Genomic DNA, 16,314 nt, shown 5'->3' with positions numbered 1-16,314 from the left:
GCCCAGGACTGTCAGGCTCCTCACCCCTATTTACTATGGCCTCTCTTAAGGTGAAGGGGCAGACAGAACCTTCAGCCAAAAATCAACTGACCCAGCCATATTCTAGAGCAGCAGTGGCAGAATCCCCTGAAAGGCTCCTTAAAATACAGATTCCTGGGACCCATCCTGAAATTTCTGATACAGTAGTTCTGGGACCAGGTCTGAGAATCTGCATTTCTAAGGAGCTCTCAGGTGCCGCCAGTGCTGCCAGGAGCAAGCTTACCTTGTAGGCACTCCACAGGGAAGGCTTTATTTTTATCATTTTATACAGAAGAGACATAAGGTCAGAGAGGTTAGGTGACTTGCTCCAGGTCACACAGCTAAGCCACAGGAATCCCCACATGAAGCCCAGAGCCCAAGCTAAGAGATGGATATGAGGGACTTGGCACAGGGCTGGCGAGGACAGGTCAGTCTGGGCGACCAGCGAGCCCAGTAGGGCTCCCTCTACTCTGCACCCAGAATACGGATGCTGGGGAAGGGACAAGAGGGTGACCGGCCCAGAAGACAACATTTCAGGAAAGCAGACCCTGTGGGGGTCTTGGGGAAGCAGACCCTTCCAATCACACAGGTCCCTGTCCAGTGACCTGGGCACTTGCAACCACCGAGTCACTGGCCCTCACCTTGCCTCAGCCTTGCTCTAGAGAATAAAGTACCCCTCGCAGGCCCCACAGACCACTTCCCCAGCAAAAGCTGCAGCGTCTAACAAACGGCAAGTGCAAGGCTCTTCCTGACAAGCTCCCCCCAAACCATCCCAGGAGCAGCCCCTGCCAGGTCCACCCAATGGATGAGGAACTGGGGTGCAGCAGGGCACAGACTGAGATTCCCCAAGTGAGTCGGTGTGCAAAGGCCCTGCTCTACCCCGCCCTCCACCAGCGGGGCCCCAGATCTAGCCCTTCCTGCTTAGGCCTTTGCAGGCTCAGTCGGAATTCCTGAATGGGAATTCCTGAATGCGGCCGGGAGACCGGGAAAGATCGGAGGAAACGGTCCCGGGATTCCTGCCAGAAGGCCTGCCCCCACTCTCCCGCCAGAGGCCAGAGGCCAGAGGCCGGGTGAGGGCTGGGGAAAGGCCATCGCGGGCGGGCGAGCAAGCTCTGCTTCACCAGCCATCCCGCCGCCTCCCACAGGCTTTTCACCTTTTGGAGGGGCATTTAGAAAGAAATTCAACATCCCGTAGCATCCCAACAGAGAACCAGGGGTCAGGAGCCAGGCTGAAGGTGTCAAAGGAGGAGAAAGGGCAGGCAGCAAGAGCTGTGTGTGTGTGTGAGTGGGAAGGTGTGACTAGGCACGAGTATGTGTGAATGAATCTACAGAAGTGTGTATGCATGAGAGTGTGTGTGTGTGTGTGTGTGTGTAGGCATTTGGCCTGGCTCACAAAAACCCTCCAATATCTAGCGCCACCCAGGAAGGGGCCTGGCCACGCGGCCTCCCCAGGCAGCGAGGGTCCCTGCCAAGACTCCCCTGTTGGGCTACACTCAACCAGGTGAGGGACTCCCCAGGCCCGGGTTGACCCTGGGGTGGGGCAGGGAGCTGGTGGAGGCCACACTGGTCCCGATGAGGTGAATACAGCTAAACGCCCCCCGAAGTGCATTTCTCCGAAACAAGGGCTGTTTCACAGGGCAGAGGGCCTAAGACCTGACCCCTTTACCTGCCCATCTGTGGACTGGCCTCTTCAGAGACGTGCCAGTACCTGGGCAGGTAAGGAGGCACTGCCTCCAGTTCCCTCCTTCCTACCACCTCCGGCTTCTTTGATAGACACACTTCCTGTTTACTGGGTGGTTTCCAAGCCACAGGCCACCATGACGTGCCTCTGACCTCACATCCCCTTCCTCAAGGGAACCCCGGCCACGCTTCCTTTTTTGGTGCTGTCGTCTGAGAGTCTAAGCTTTGTTGAAGAGGTGGCTCCTCCACTTACCACCTGGGGTCGTCTCCTCCCCCAGGGACCAGGGGTCACCCGGCCTTGGGCAGCAGAGAGAGGGGGAGAGTGAAGGAAGGTCAGGCTGTGCCACACTCTCCTGCGACAGCCGCTTGGCTGGGCCTCGCACACCCGTCCACACACCCGACAATGTGTGCGGGACACTCACCTCACACAACCACTCTCCGAGCCTTCATGGTGCTGGGAAAGATGCCACCTGTGGGGTTTCCACAGCATTCCCAGGAGGCTGAGGGAGGGTTTCCCACAACCACGTCACACCCTCCTCTGTGCCCGTCCTGCTGCTGACTGAAAAGGAAAACCAGCACCTCAAAAACCAGAGCTTCTCCTGAAGGCCTTCAAAGGCTCTCTCTGTAACGTGCTCCACAGGTGTCCCACCCGCCCGGAATTAAAAGGGCAGCCCCGCCCCCTTGACAGATGGAAACTGAGGCAGAGGCAGGAAAGAGACTTCCCAAAGGGCACATCCGCCTACCTCACCGATGGCTTTTCATGAACTCCCTGGAGAGCCGGACGGGCCCTCCGGGGGCTCCTAAACAACAAGGGACCTGTGAAGCATTTGCCACAGAACAGGGCGCCCCAGAACACAAACCCGTGACCTGCTCCTCTGAGCCCCGGAACAAGGCACGTGACCTGGTTTCCCGGTTGTGGGTCCCACAGCTCCCAGACCGGAAGTGCACACAACCCCTCTCCTGCCGCCCACTCCCTCCACGCCTGCGCTCAACAAGCCCCTCACACCCGCGACAGTGCGGCTTGCCCCACACACCCACGTGATCGAGCTCAGCGGGGAAGCCGTGCCCCAGTAGCCTTGATTCTAGAAGACGACTGTACAATGATATGGTGTATACAATGTGACCGTGACGGCGAAAACCTTGTGTCTGATGCTCCTTTTATCCAGGGTATAGACAGATGAGTAAAAAAATACAGATAAAAAAGTGAACAAATAATAGGGGGGACAAGGGATAAAAGAAATGGGGTAGATGGAAATAGTGGTCAATGAGAGGGAGGGGTAAGGGGTATGGGATTTATGGGGTTTTTCTTTTTTTTTTTATTTTTCTGGAGTGATGCAAATTTTCTAAAAATGATCATGGTGGTAAATACACAAAAGATCGACAGGGAGCTTTGGGAGCCTACTTGGGCCTCAGGGTCCCTGCCCCCCAAAATCCTCCCTGCACCCCAGGCCAGGCAAACTTGGCCTGTGGACAAAGCATTGCACACCCACCCCCAGGGCAGGTGGGCTCAACCCCAGGTCAAAGGTCACCTGAAGCGGGCCAAGGCTCTCCTCCCTCATCTAGGAAAATGTCTCAGCAACGCAGCTCCCACCTGCTCCGGAGCTCACCCACCCCAGGACAGCTGTCAAGTCAGAGGCAGGGGGGCCACAAGTCCATCCTCCTGAGCCCACTGCCACACACCGAAAACCCTGGGGGGCATTGCACAGCAGCGGAGGGCCTGGGGGCTGAGCTCCTGGTCACCTCTGAGGGCAACTGCCCACCACCTGCCTTTGTCCTGCCAGCTGATAGCAGGTCATAGCCTGGCACCCAGCCCAGGGGACGCTGCAGGGGCAGGACAGCCAGGACCTGTGACCTCAAATGAAACCACCAAACACCTTCAATCCCCCAGGTTTTCTCTTTTCTTTCCTTCTTGATTACGTAAGCAAACATTTATCTTTGTTTTCTTAAAAAAATCTAGATACGCAAAAAAGATTCAGATCAAAATATCCCGGAATTGTATCACCCAGATACAATCACCATTCACATTTGCCATATAGATGCAAATATAGATGGATAAATATATTGGACAAATCAACCCTCTGCTTGGAAAGCTGATTTGTAGAAATTTATCATATTTCTTCATGTTAATAAATGCACACCTGTATTTTCATTTTTTGAAGCCACATGGAATTGACCAGTTTACTACTGTTTTGTTGTTATAAATAATGCCCCAAGGGGCAGCCCCATACACATATTTTCTACACTTGCCCAATTGCATCCTTAGGATGACAATTCGTACGGGGGCATTGCTGAGTCAGGGGCTCCCTCGGGAGGATTTTCGATTGAGCATTAAGAGCAAAACCACATCTGTCACATTAATGTCCTTTCTCCATAAGGACTTTTCTGGGATTCCATTCGGGTGACTATGACACTGCACTGGTGTCCGAGAAGGTAGGGACTGTCCTTTCTACAAGACACCAGCACAGACATCTCATAATCATCTGAACCCCCGAAGTAGCTTATCCACAGTGGCTCAGCCCCATTGGGGCAGGGTCTAAACATACCCTCAGTCTGGGACAAATGGTGCAATTTTATCCCCGCCTCCTCTGTGTGCAAAATTGGAAATTGAGGTCGCTGGGGGCACCTCCCAGCTCAGCCACAGCCAGAGGTGTGCTGGAACCATGCCTACTGATTCTCAGGGGTCCATACTGCCCAAAGCCCCCAACCCTGCGTTTAATGACGTCACCTGGGCAGCTTAAATCAGCCACGGTGGGAATATTTACGCCATGGAAGTCAGACAAAACCACAAAGCAGGGCTATTCCCCACTGAAAGCCAGACATTAAACATCTACTAGTATTGGTGGCCACAAACTAGGTGACCTCAGTTTCCTCACCTGTAACCTGAGCACAGCTTCTCCCTCCAAAGAGTTATAATTCTCCACGATCCACCACAACACACAGCCCCAATCCATCACAGCCAATGTTTCCCCAAGTGTCTGCCATGGGCCAGCTCCCCGACTATCGCCCTGCCCAGCCCCCCGACTATCGCCCTGCCCAGCCCACACAATTGCTTATTTGATCTTTACGATGACCTTCTTATGGCTGGGGAAACTGAGGCTCCAAGAGTTTGAGTGGCTCACCTGTCTCTGGTGGTTAAGAGCCGTTACGTACCCGAGAAAAGGCCATGCTTTTTTTAATCCTTTCCTGTAGGTGTAGAACTGGTGTAGGTGGGACAGTTGTGGGTGGGATTAGGTTATTTCAATTGAGATGTGACCCACCCCACTCAAGGTGTGTCTTAATCCCCTTACTAGAGTCCTTTATAAGAGATAAAGGACACTCACAAAAACCCAGAGAGCTCAGAGAAGTCCTGAAGAAACTAAGAAAGGACCCACAGCAGCTCAGAGAGGGGCCACTGAAGCCAGAAGCTGAGTGAAACCCAGGAGAGAAGGCCCAGCAGATGCCGGCCATGTGTTTCCCACGTGACAAAGGAGTCCCAGATGCTGGCAGCCTGTCATCAGAGTCCAGTATCGTCCTGTTGATGCCTTAAGTTGGACATTTTCACGGCCTAAGAGTTGTACATTGTAAGTTAATAAGTCCCCATTGTAAAAGCCAACCTGTTTCTGGTACATTGCATTCCAGCAGTTTTAGAAAGCCAAGACACTTGTTTTAGTTTGGCTTCCCTTATAAGTTCAAATAGAAATACTGGTAGGGGAATGGGGAAGTGAGAAGGGAAAGGAAGGCAGCCAGTAGAAGGGCGCAAGTTATCACTCTGAGTAATCAGGGCTTGGTCCTGCTAGGGAACCCAGAGAGATGGCACTGAAGGTGCCCCAGTGTGAGGGAGCTGGGTATGTGTTCACCAACGCCCCTCAGTCAACAGCTAAGGCCACGGGGACACGGGCTGACGTTTCCAATATCATTCAAACTCCAAACCTAACACTCTTTTCATTACACTTACAGAAACGACCAGTTAATTAAACAAATAGCTATATACCAACTATATGTAAACTAGGAAAAAGCACCACACCGGTGAAATAAACTTCCTTTGGCCAAATCTCTTTGGGTTGACATGTCCATCCAAACAAAGCGCAAGGTATCTTTTTACCAATATTTATCAACAGAAAGAATAGGAAAAACCCACCTAAAGCACTTTGCCATCCCACAAGAATTAGCCAAAGGCCATTCCTAGACCCCTCTCCCTGTGAGGTTTTGCTCCCTGGGTCAGCCCTGGCTGCCTTGGACAGGAGTGCCACACCCCCAAACTGCCTTTCCCAAACAGCTGCATCAAGCTGTGATCACTGGCCACAGCAGCTGCCATGTCAGGGATGATTAAAAAATTACCCGCTCACTGGCTGCCCAACCAGCCCCGTCTGGACGCTGTCCCTGTTCACCAAGCCCTGCTGCCCCTGTGCCGCCTGCACCCATGCCCTCACCCCACCATCCACATGCTCCATGGGAACCCAAAAAAGATGAAACCAGCAATCACAAGCCTGCGGCAGTTAACCCTACGTAAGTACTGATTTAAAATTTTTATGGGAAGGCAGGAAGATTGTTTAAATAGGACTCTGTTAAATAGTGCATTGGAGTAAAAAACTGGACTCTGTTGAGAAACGTAGTGGGAGAGGCGGGGAGTGGCAGGAGCAGACTGCTGCCCTAGTTTTAAAACCCAGCTGTAGCACCTCTTGGCAGCTAAGGCTTGAAGACAGAGACGGGACATCTTGTTCCACCCAAGCTCATTGCTAAGACCTGCCTGATCTCTCTCTGAAAACTGCTTTTGGGATCCCCCCACCTGCATCCCAGCCTCTCCACGGGACTCTGGCAGCCTGGCCTTGTTTCTATGCACCCACCTTCCGGTCAGCAAGGACATCTCCTGCCAAATTCTCCTCCAGAGGACCGAAAGCAATAATCGGGTTCTTTCGACACTTTCCAGCAAGCCCTGCAGTCCAGCCTCTTGGGGCACAGGAGCCAGGATGCACGGTCCTGGGCACCTCTCCAACCAGCTACCAGGCTATCCTAAGCAGCTGCTTCACGGAGCACAGAACAAAGCCCAGCTCCGCGGCACCAGGCCAGAGACCAAAACCAGTGGGCGACTGAGACGTCCCCGGTAGCCAGAGTACCCCAGAGGGGGTACCTCATGAGGGGGACCGAAGGATTGAAAACAAGAGGTAGGGTCATTTGCCTAAGATGACACAAAATGGGGAGAGGGCCAAGACCCCCAGCAGAAGCCAGGCAGAGCTGCAGAGATGCACTGTCAGGTCCCAGAGCAGCCTGGAACCACATCCAGGAGATGGGGTCAATGCCAGTGAAAGATACAGCAGGGGCAGGGATGGTAGGCGGGTGCAGAAGATATGCCCCCCTCCCCCATTTCCCTGGTGAGCACAGCCTGGGGGCTCGGATCTCCTGCCCTCTTCTCAGCCCCACTCCTCAAAGCTGCCCCTCATCATTCTAATCCAATTTCACCAGCAGCAAAGAGAGGCAACGGAGCACTGGGGATATGCCTAGGCCGCACCCCCAAAGTTTACCCTGCCCTCCACCTCAACTCTCCCACCTGCCTCGGAAGGACAGGAGGCCTTCCAGCACCCCCGCCACCCCCAGGCTACACACTATGCCTCCCTCTCCTGCTCCCAGGGCAACAGCCACCCCCTTCCCAAACTGCCCCCTCCAGGAGCTGAGCTCTCTCCTCAGGCCCCCCTTCCACACCCCTTCCCAAGGCTGCTGGACTCCAGGCACCAGGCTGACCTGGCCAGAGGGGGAAAGGGCCAGTGCCCACGCCCAGGACCTAATCCTTAATGGACAACACCCAGGCAAAGTCCATGCTTAATCCCTGGGACACTACATTTGGTGACAAGTTAAAAAAAAAAACACAGAAAAATTCTCCTCAACCCAATATATCTGAGCCATGAGAGGTTTCTTTAATTTTTCAGACAACCTGCAGTAAGTAAGTGTGGATTGATAAATAAGATAATAAATCCAATCTCAGATCCCTCATCCTGCTGCTCCCAAAGAATGCCTTGGCTCTGTGTCCCGGCTGTCCTAAGGAATCATGGTTTCTCATTCTTTCCTTCCGTTTTACCAAGAGCAGTGTGAACACACACGGTCTCACGTCAAGACACACTGTTATGTGTCGATTCATTCGTTCATACATTCATTCGTCACATGGAAGGAACTTACTGTAACCCTGGCCAGGTGTAGACGCGGCCTCGGCCCGCGGGGAGCACTCGCTCAGGATCCCGGATTCCAGACACCTGGAATAAAGCGCATCGCTGCGTTGAGGAGCCTCCCGCTCAGCTGCTGTCCCCCGAGGCGCCCCAGAAGCAGAAAGACGACCCGGGCCTGTCAGGCCACCCCACCTCTCCACTGTCCCTGGGGTTTCTCGGGGTTTGGGAGTTGAGCGCAAATTTGGGGCTCAACTTGCGCGCAAAAGTGCCCGGGGGCCGCCAAGACACCTGTCTTTTCCGGGGCGCCAGGCCGGGCGGGGAGAGGACGCAAAGCCTAAGTCCCCAGCGACCTCAGGCCCCAGCCCCGGAGGCGGGCCCAGAGATGGCAAAGGGGAAGTGCCCGGAGAACGAAGGGCCCCCCCACTCCCCGCACCGCCCCTCGAAGGCAGAGGGAGCGTGGGCGGACCGCCTCCCTGCGCCGGGGCCGGGAACCCGCCCCCCCGGCAACCCGCCGGCAGGGAAGGGGGGCGGCGAGGGGCTCCGGCCCCCCCAGGACTGTCGAGCCCGCCCACCCTGCACCTGGGCCGGCAGGGCAGGGGGGCGGCGAGGGGCTCCGGCCCCCCCCAGGACTGTCGAGCCCGCCCACCCTGCACCTGCAGCCCGGCGCCACCTCGCCAGGGCGTCCGCGGGACCCTGGGGATGAGGGTGGAGACGCCTTCCTGCCGCCGTGCCCGGCGCCGAGGAGGAGAAATCCCCCAAGGGTCGGGGGAGGACAGCGGGCTTGAAGCCGCAACTTTCGGTGGCCGGGAGGCGGGCGGGTGGGGTTCCACGTCTACGCGGCCCCTGGGGGGAGTCCGCACGCCCGGGAAGCCCGCTTGGCTGGGAAGGAGAGCGGAGGCAGGCGAGGACTGAGGGGCTGACCCGGGCGGGACACGGGTCCACGGGGGCCACCGCGAGAAAACTTTCGTTGCTGGTGGGGGTGGGGGTGGGGGAGGCCGCCCTGTCCCCCGCATCTTGCGCCCCAGATCGCCGGGTGCCTAGCTCCCCGCGCCTTGCCTGCGCCCCGGGCGGCTACACCGCGCGCGCGCAACGGGGCCCGTAGAGTTGGGTTGTGGGGGGCCACGCCATCTGGGGGCGGGGTGGGGGGGCTGCTCCGGCCGGCGCCTCGGTCAGAGACGGGAGGCCGGACTCAAATCCTGCGAGGCTAAGGAGGGGGCGGCTGCGCGATTAGGGGTCCCGTGTCCCGCCTTCCCCGCCCTCCTTTATCCGCCCCTACCGGGTCTGGCAGTCCTCTCGCCTCCTCTTTCTCTCGCTCTCCATCTCTCCCGCCCCTCCTTTCTCGCCTTTCTTCCTCCCCTCCTCTCTCTCCCTCCCTCCCCTCTAGGGGCGGAGCCTTTCCCCTCCCTCCCAGACAATGCGGTGGCTCTGTCCCCTTCCCAGCGAGTCGGGGCTCGGGCCGCAATCGCCTGTTCCGGACTCGGGGTGGGGGTGGGGGGGAATGCGGAGGGGGGGATAGGGAGGGGGGAGGGGGGAGCTGGCTCCCCTCACCCGGGGCACCGCGGACCTCTCGGGGCGGGATGGAATCTGGTCCCAAGTCCCTCGGCCCGCCCAGCTCTGTGACAGCCACGCTGCCCCGCGGACCCCACTTCCAGCGCCCCGGATTCCCGGGGCAAAGACGTGAAATTATTTTTCTAACACTCCAGCTTATTCCAAGAAGGGTTTGAGCTGGGCGGGAGACTGGGGCCAAGCAAGGCCCCTGCGACTCGACTTCGCTGGCTGCAGACGTGACAGTAATGTAAAAGAGGCCAAGTTTCTTTGTTCACCTCGCACCTCCCTCTCTTCTCGGAACTTGGACCCCCCCCCGGGGGGCTCTCAGCTTCCGGGCAGCTTCTGGGGGGCCGAGCTGTGTTCCCCTATCCATTCCCTTCCTCTTATCAGAATTCTCCCCACACTCACACGGTGCTCCTTGCCCTGAGAAATCTGTCCCCAGGCCTGCAAAGGGGAATGGGGGCCTAAGGGTTAATTGGGGGGCCAGACCCTAGGGTGCAGCCAAACCAGCTCATCCCGCCTGGAGCCGAACATTCTTTACTCAATTCATTGTTTGGATCTTGGAATGTGTCTCCCTTAGAAACAATGTTACAAATGGTGCTAGGCTTCCCAGGCAGTCGGGAGTCTGTTGAACCCAAAATGCAGCTGCTGGGTGGTGCTGGGAACTGTCAGCTGCCCTGGAACAAGGAGGCCACTGATCAGCTTTTTCTATGAAAAAAAAAAATCTTCTGGTGCTTTCCCCTTGGGCTCTGAACACAGGCAAATTTTCCCATCCATTTCCTCCCCTCCCCTGGAAGCTACTACTCAGAATTTGGTAGTAGTTAGCTCCTTTCCTTTGTGGGTAACAGGAACCCTTTCAGGGAAATCTATTCTGAGGACCGTGGGATTTCTCAAAAATCTCAGTGTCAGAAATGCAAGGGGACACAGTGACAGGCTGTAGCCTGTGCCTGGGGGCTTCTAGCAGCCCAGCAAATCTTCTCTGAGGGGATCTCTCTTCTCTACCATTGTAGACTAGCTTTGCACTCCAGACACCAGGCCAAGGATGGGCAGCCCCTGCACCACTGGGGCGCCGAGCTCCGCTTAAGAAGGCAGCCAGACGGAAGCAGGGTCCCTTATTCTCTACTCCAGTCACCCAAGGGAGCAGCTTGTGGGTGCAGCCTGAGTCCCCTGAGCATCCTGTGTCCCGTCAGAAGCAGGCTCATTGTCCAAACTGGGGTGCCAGGAACCCTGACCTGAGACCTGGTTTAAAACCAAACCCATTTCTCTCTACTTACATTCTCCTTCTTAGAGAGTAAATTGATGGGTTGGTTGATGGGTTGATTAGTTGAAGACATCAGAAAACATCTCTCTTTTCACCAATCTCCCCCTACAAAAACCACAGGAGAGAAAAGGAATGGCTCCTATCCATTAAGGCTGGAGAGGGACAATCCACCTGTAAGAGGGATAATGTTTTGGAAATAGTGAATGGATGCATTAAAACCCACCCTTATTCCGTGCACTGTGATTACTTTCCAGAAACCGTGTACTTTCCAGAAACCTCCAAATGGTGCCTAGGCCAGATATGTCCTGAAACCCAGAGGGGCCAGCCTCTCCAGAATAGCAGCTAAATTCATCTCCCTCCCCCCTACTGTCGACAGATGTTTCCATTGGCTTGGTGGGGTGGAAGCCTAAAGATTGAGAGGGGTGTCGAAGGAGAGGGTGGAGTTAAACAGAAAAAATAGGATTTAACAAATAAGTGTGACCACTGAATCATTATATTGATATTTCTTTTAGTCTCCAGTGTCTTGGAGCAGTTGGAGGGAAAAACCTAGAATTGTGAAACTGTAACTCATACCAAACTCTGAAATCTGTTTTATACTACTCCTTGTGATGTGCTTTGAAATTTATTGTTTTTTTGTTTATATGTTGCTTTGCACAATAAAAAAGAAAATTTTAAAAGTAAGCAAACACACAACACACCCCTCACTCATGTTCTCTTGCTAACCCCTGGGCTGCTCCAGGAAGCCTTTGGAGAAGCAGCAGACAAGCCTTGTCTAGAACATGTTCTCCAAGAGAAAAGCAAAGTTGACCACAAGTGCAATTTTTTCTTTTCTTTTTTTTTAATTGAGGTAAAATTAACATAACACAAAAGTAGCCATTTTAAAGTGTTCAATTCAGTGGCATTTAGTACATTCACAATGTTGTATAACCATCACTTCCATCTAGTTCCAAAACATTTCCATCACCCTAAAGAAAACCCCATGCCCGTGAAGCAGTCAGCACCCATCCGTTGTCCACCCAGCCCTTGGAAGTTACTAGTTGCTGTCTGTCTCAGAATTGATCTTTCCTGAATGTTTCATATAAATGGTATCATACAATATGTAACCTTTAGTGCCTGGCTTCTTTCATGTAGGTTGTTTTCCAGGTTCATCCATCTTGAAGCAGGAGTCAGAACTTCATTCCTTTTTATGATCAAATAGCATTCCATTGTATGTCTATACCACAATTCGTTTAACTCATTCATCTGGGATGGACACGTGTTGTTTCTACCATTTGACTATTGTGAATAATGCTTCTCTGGACATTGGTGTACAAGTGTCTGAGTCCTGGTTTTCAATTCTCTTGTGTATATACCTAGGAATGGAATCGCTGGGTCATATGTAGTTCTATGTTTAACTTTTTGAGGAAATGCCAAACTGGTTTCCACAGTGTCTGCACCATTTTGCAATCCCACCTGCAATGTAGATGCTTCCAGTTTCTCCACATCTTCTCCAACACTTATTGTTTTTTTAAAAAAAGCATAGTCATTCTAATGTGTTGGATGTGGTAGTGTATCGTGGTTTTGATTTGTATTTTCCTAAGGACTAAAGATGTGGAACATTTCTTCTTGAGCTTATTGGCCAAGTGTATATTCTCTTTGAACAAATGTCTATTCAAGTCCTTTGCCTATTTTAAGATGCAGTTGTTCGTCTTTTTTGTTGTATAAGTTCCTCATATATTCTGGATACTAGGTCCTTTGTCAGACATAAGATTTGCAAATATTTTATTTCATTCTGTAAGCAGTGTTTTCACTTTCTTTATACTGTCCTCTAACATGCAAAAGTTTTTTATTTTGAAAAAGTGCAATTTATTTTTTTTCTTGTTGCTTGTACTTTTGGTGTCATTTTTAAGAAACCCTCATGACCAATACTGGGTCGTGAAGATTTGCTCCTGTGTTATCTTCTGTTTTTCTTGGTTTGCCAGTTGCTGTTACAAAAAAAAAAAAAAAAGAAAGAAAGAAAAATCACACAATGGCTTAAACAACAGGATCTTATTGGCTCACAGTTTCAGAGGCCAAAAGACCAAATCAGAGCAAAGAGGCTTGTTCCCGCACAGAGTTGGCAGCATTCTGGCTGACAGTCCTTGGGTTCCTTGACTTTCCCACCACATAACAATGTCCTCTCCTTTCTCTTCTGAGTCCCACTGACTTCCGGCTCCTCCAGGGACTTTCTCTTTATTAAGCCTCCAGTAATAGGATTAGGATACTAATTCAGTCAGCCTGAATTAACTGAAGTAACATCTTCTAAAGGTTCTATTTGGGATGGGCTCACACCTACAGGGATAGGATTAAAGTTAAGAACATGCTTTTTCTGGGGTATGTAACTTGGTCTACTGTGGTAGTTAGATTCAGTTGTCAACTTGGCCAGGTGAAAGTACCTAGTTCTGTTGCTGTGGACATGAGCCAATGGGACGTGAACCTCATCTGTTGCTCATTACATCTGCAGTCAGCTAGGAGGTGTGCCTGCTGCAATGAATGATGTTTGACTTAATTGGCTGGTGCTTAAATGAGAGAGCTCAATATAGTACAGCCTAAGCAGCTCAATATGCCTCATCTCAGCACTCACAGCTCAGCCCAGGCCTTTAGAGATGCAGAAAGAAATGACCCTGGGGAAAGTTTTTGGAACCCAGAGGCCTGGAGAGAAGGCCAGCAGAGACCATCCTGTGCCTTCCCACGTAAGAAAGAACCTCAGTTGAAAGTTAACTGCCTTTCCTCTGAAGAACTAACGAAGTAAATCTCCTTTCATTAAAAGCCAATCCGTCTCTGGTGTGTTGCATTCCAGCAGCTAGCAAACTAGAACATCTACCATACAGTTTTATACATTTGGCTTTTATGTTTAGGTCTTTGATCCATTTTGAGTTGATTTTTTTATATGGCATGAGGTAGGAATCCTACTTTATTTCTTTACATGTGGATACCCAGTTTTCCTAGCATTGTTAAAGAGACTTTTCTTTCCTCATTGTCTGATCTTGGCACCTTTGTCAAAATCAACTGACCATAGATTGTGGGTTTATTTCTGGACCCTCAATCTTATTTTATTGTTCTATTGACCTATAAAGATATGTCTATCCTTTTCCCAGTACCATATTGTTTTGATTATTATAGTTTTATATTAAGCTTGAAATAGGAAAGTATGAGCTCTTCTACTTTATATTTCTTTTTCAAGATAGGTTTTGGCTATTCTAGATCCCTTGTAACTCTATATGAATTTTGGGATCAACTTTTCCATTTCTGGAAAAACATAATTTGGATTTTGATAGGGATTGCATTGACTTTGTAGATCACTTTGAATCATATTGCCATCTTAATAATATGGTCTGCCAGCCCATGAATACGGATGTCTTTATCTTTATTTAGCTCTTCTTTAATTCATTTCAGCAATGTTTTGTAGTTTTCGGTCTTGTGCCTCTTTAGTTAGATGTAGTCTTAAGTATTTTATTTTTGATGTGATTGTAAATGGAATTTTTTCTTAATTTCCTTTTCAAATTTTTTATTGCTCAGTGTACAAAAATATTGTTGATTTTTGCATGTTGCTCGTGGGTCCTAAAATTTTGCTGAATCACTTATTAGCTTTAATAGTATTTTTTATGGATGACCTAGGATTTTCTATATTTAGGATCATGTCATCTGGAAATAGAGGTAATTTTACTTCTTCCTTTACAATTTGGATGCCTTTACCTTTTTTTGTTGTTGCCTAATAGCTCTGGCTAGAACTTCTAGCACAATGTTAAATAGAAATGATGAATGCCAGCATCTTTGTCTTGTTCCTGATCTAAGGGGAATGTTTTCAGTCTTTCAACATTGAGCAAGTTAGCAGTGAATTTTTCTCGTGTCCTTTATCATGTTGAGGCAGTCACTTCTATTCCTAGTTTGTTGAGTATTTTTATCATGAATTGATGCTTTTACTGCATCAATTGACATGATCATGTGGATCCCCTTTCATTATATTAATGTGGCATTGATTTTTTGTATGTTGCACCGCACTTGCATTCCTAGAGTAAGTCCCACTTGGTGTGTAATTCTCTTACTATACTGCTGAATTTGGTTTGCTCGTATTTTGTTGAGGAATTTTCCTTTTTTTTTTTTCTTTTGACGTCTCCATCTGGCTTCAGTATCAGGGTACTGCTATCCACATAGAATGAGTGAGGAATAATCCATCCATTATTTTTGGATGAGTCTGAAAAGGACTGGTGTCTTGAATGGTGTCACCATACAGGTAGAGACCCACAACAGCAGTTCTGTGAGAATAAGATCCATATTGTTCCCTCTGGCACTAGCAACCTGCCCCAAGAGTACAGGCTTCCAGGCTTAGGTATGGGGGATTGTAGACGGTCGATTTAAAATGCCACACTCCAGGGTGGCTATGAAGCTAGCAGTGGAGGAGATGTTCCCCAAGGGTGCTAGGTTCTCCGTAGACCTGGCCAAAGCTGGAGACAGCACTAGGCTTTTGATGGACTTGACAGCAGTGGAAAGGCCATTCATGTAGATTTTTCAATGATTTTGAAGGTCTTTTTGATGACAGTGACATCCAGTGAGATGCTGCCCCACTATATGCATCATCAAGCCTCTGTGACACAGCTCTGTGGTTTGCCTCCTTAGACACAACTTAAATGAGTTTTAAAGAACTTGTGGAAATCACTAGAAGTTAGGACATGGTTGACCAAAAAAAGAGAATGGTTTGTCTTAGCCATCAGGATGATACCGGTTAATCTCTGAATGTGACTAGCTTTTGTCTTTATTTCAATTAAAAAGAAAGCAACGTCATAAAATGTAAAAAACCACACCACCCTCCTAGGACATCACAGCATCTTCTTATTTCATCAAATCTTCCTCAGGTTGCTGTAAGTTTTTTGACTTAATTTCTAGACTAGACTGGCACTCTGCAAAAATTAATCTGAAAAGTGCAGTGCTATCACAAGTAGAGAAATACAGATCAATGGAATAGAATATAAATTGTATATACATACAATGAAATAGCATTCATCCATAAAAAAGAATGAAGTCCAGATTGTAAAAATTCAGAAATGGACAGCACAATACTACCTGATTGTAGCACAATGATGTTAGAACACTGAATGAAGCTGAATGTGAGAATGATAGAGGGAGGAAGCCTGGGGGCACAAATGAAATCAGAAGGAAAGATAGACGATACAGACTGAGATGGTATAATCTAAGAATGCCTCAAGTGTATAATGATAGTGACTAAATGTACACATTTAAAAATATTTTTGCATGAGGAACAACAAAAGAATATCAATACTGCAGGGTGTTGAAAATAGATGGTAACTAATATTTTAAAACTTTAACTTATGTGTGAGACTAAAGCAAAATAATGTTTATTTGGTGCAAAATTTATATTTTGACTGGTGCATTTCCTAATATAACTTATGTGGACAGCTTAATGGAACACCATAGTACATGCAACCTTGAAGTAGGGCATGAGATTTTGTAGGCTTGTCCAGAGTGATGCCCTGATAAATCCCAGAGTGATTTGAACAGTGAATAAAAAAGTGTTTGTAAAGCTCCCTTGGGGGAATGGTGACCAAGTGGAGAATTCTTAATATTCTCACAAGCAGAGGGAACAACCAAAGCAATAGGCTGAGCCCTCAATCTGGGGGGTTGTTCATATGAAACTTA

General features: G+C 50.0%; 1 protein-coding gene and 1 pseudogene across 6 annotated transcripts in view; one reads left to right on the top strand and one right to left on the bottom strand.

Annotated features, from left to right (window-relative positions):
• The window catches only part of RASSF2 (Ras association domain family member 2), a 40,587-nt gene extending 30,681 nt beyond the window's left edge, over nucleotides 1-9,906 (bottom strand). Inside the window, exons 1-2 of one of the 6 annotated variants that reach the window (XM_077116363.1) lie at nucleotides 9,789-9,906; nucleotides 7,846-7,919 (exon numbers count right to left, since the gene is read on the bottom strand). The gene's annotated coding sequence lies outside the window, so the exon portion shown is untranslated. Of the gene's footprint in view, nucleotides 1-2,120; nucleotides 2,412-2,441; nucleotides 4,690-7,845; nucleotides 7,920-8,024; nucleotides 8,118-9,108; nucleotides 9,207-9,788 lie in introns of those variants that run through there. The other 5 variants (XM_077116350.1, XM_077116358.1, XM_077116368.1 and 2 more) reach the window with 5 other exon arrangements.
• A 5,134-nt stretch (nucleotides 9,907-15,040) lies between these two features.
• LOC143684393 (COP9 signalosome complex subunit 9 pseudogene) lies at nucleotides 15,041-15,212 on the top strand (annotated as a pseudogene).
• Nucleotides 15,213-16,314: the final 1,102 nt, after the last annotated feature.

The sequence above is a fragment of the Tamandua tetradactyla genome, chromosome 1 (genome assembly GCF_023851605.1).
Source record: "Tamandua tetradactyla isolate mTamTet1 chromosome 1, mTamTet1.pri, whole genome shotgun sequence".
In the NCBI taxonomy this organism is placed as follows: domain Eukaryota; kingdom Metazoa; phylum Chordata; class Mammalia; order Pilosa; family Myrmecophagidae; genus Tamandua; species Tamandua tetradactyla.
Note: the sequence above shows the minus strand (reverse complement) of the source record. Positions and strands in the feature narration are given on the sequence as shown.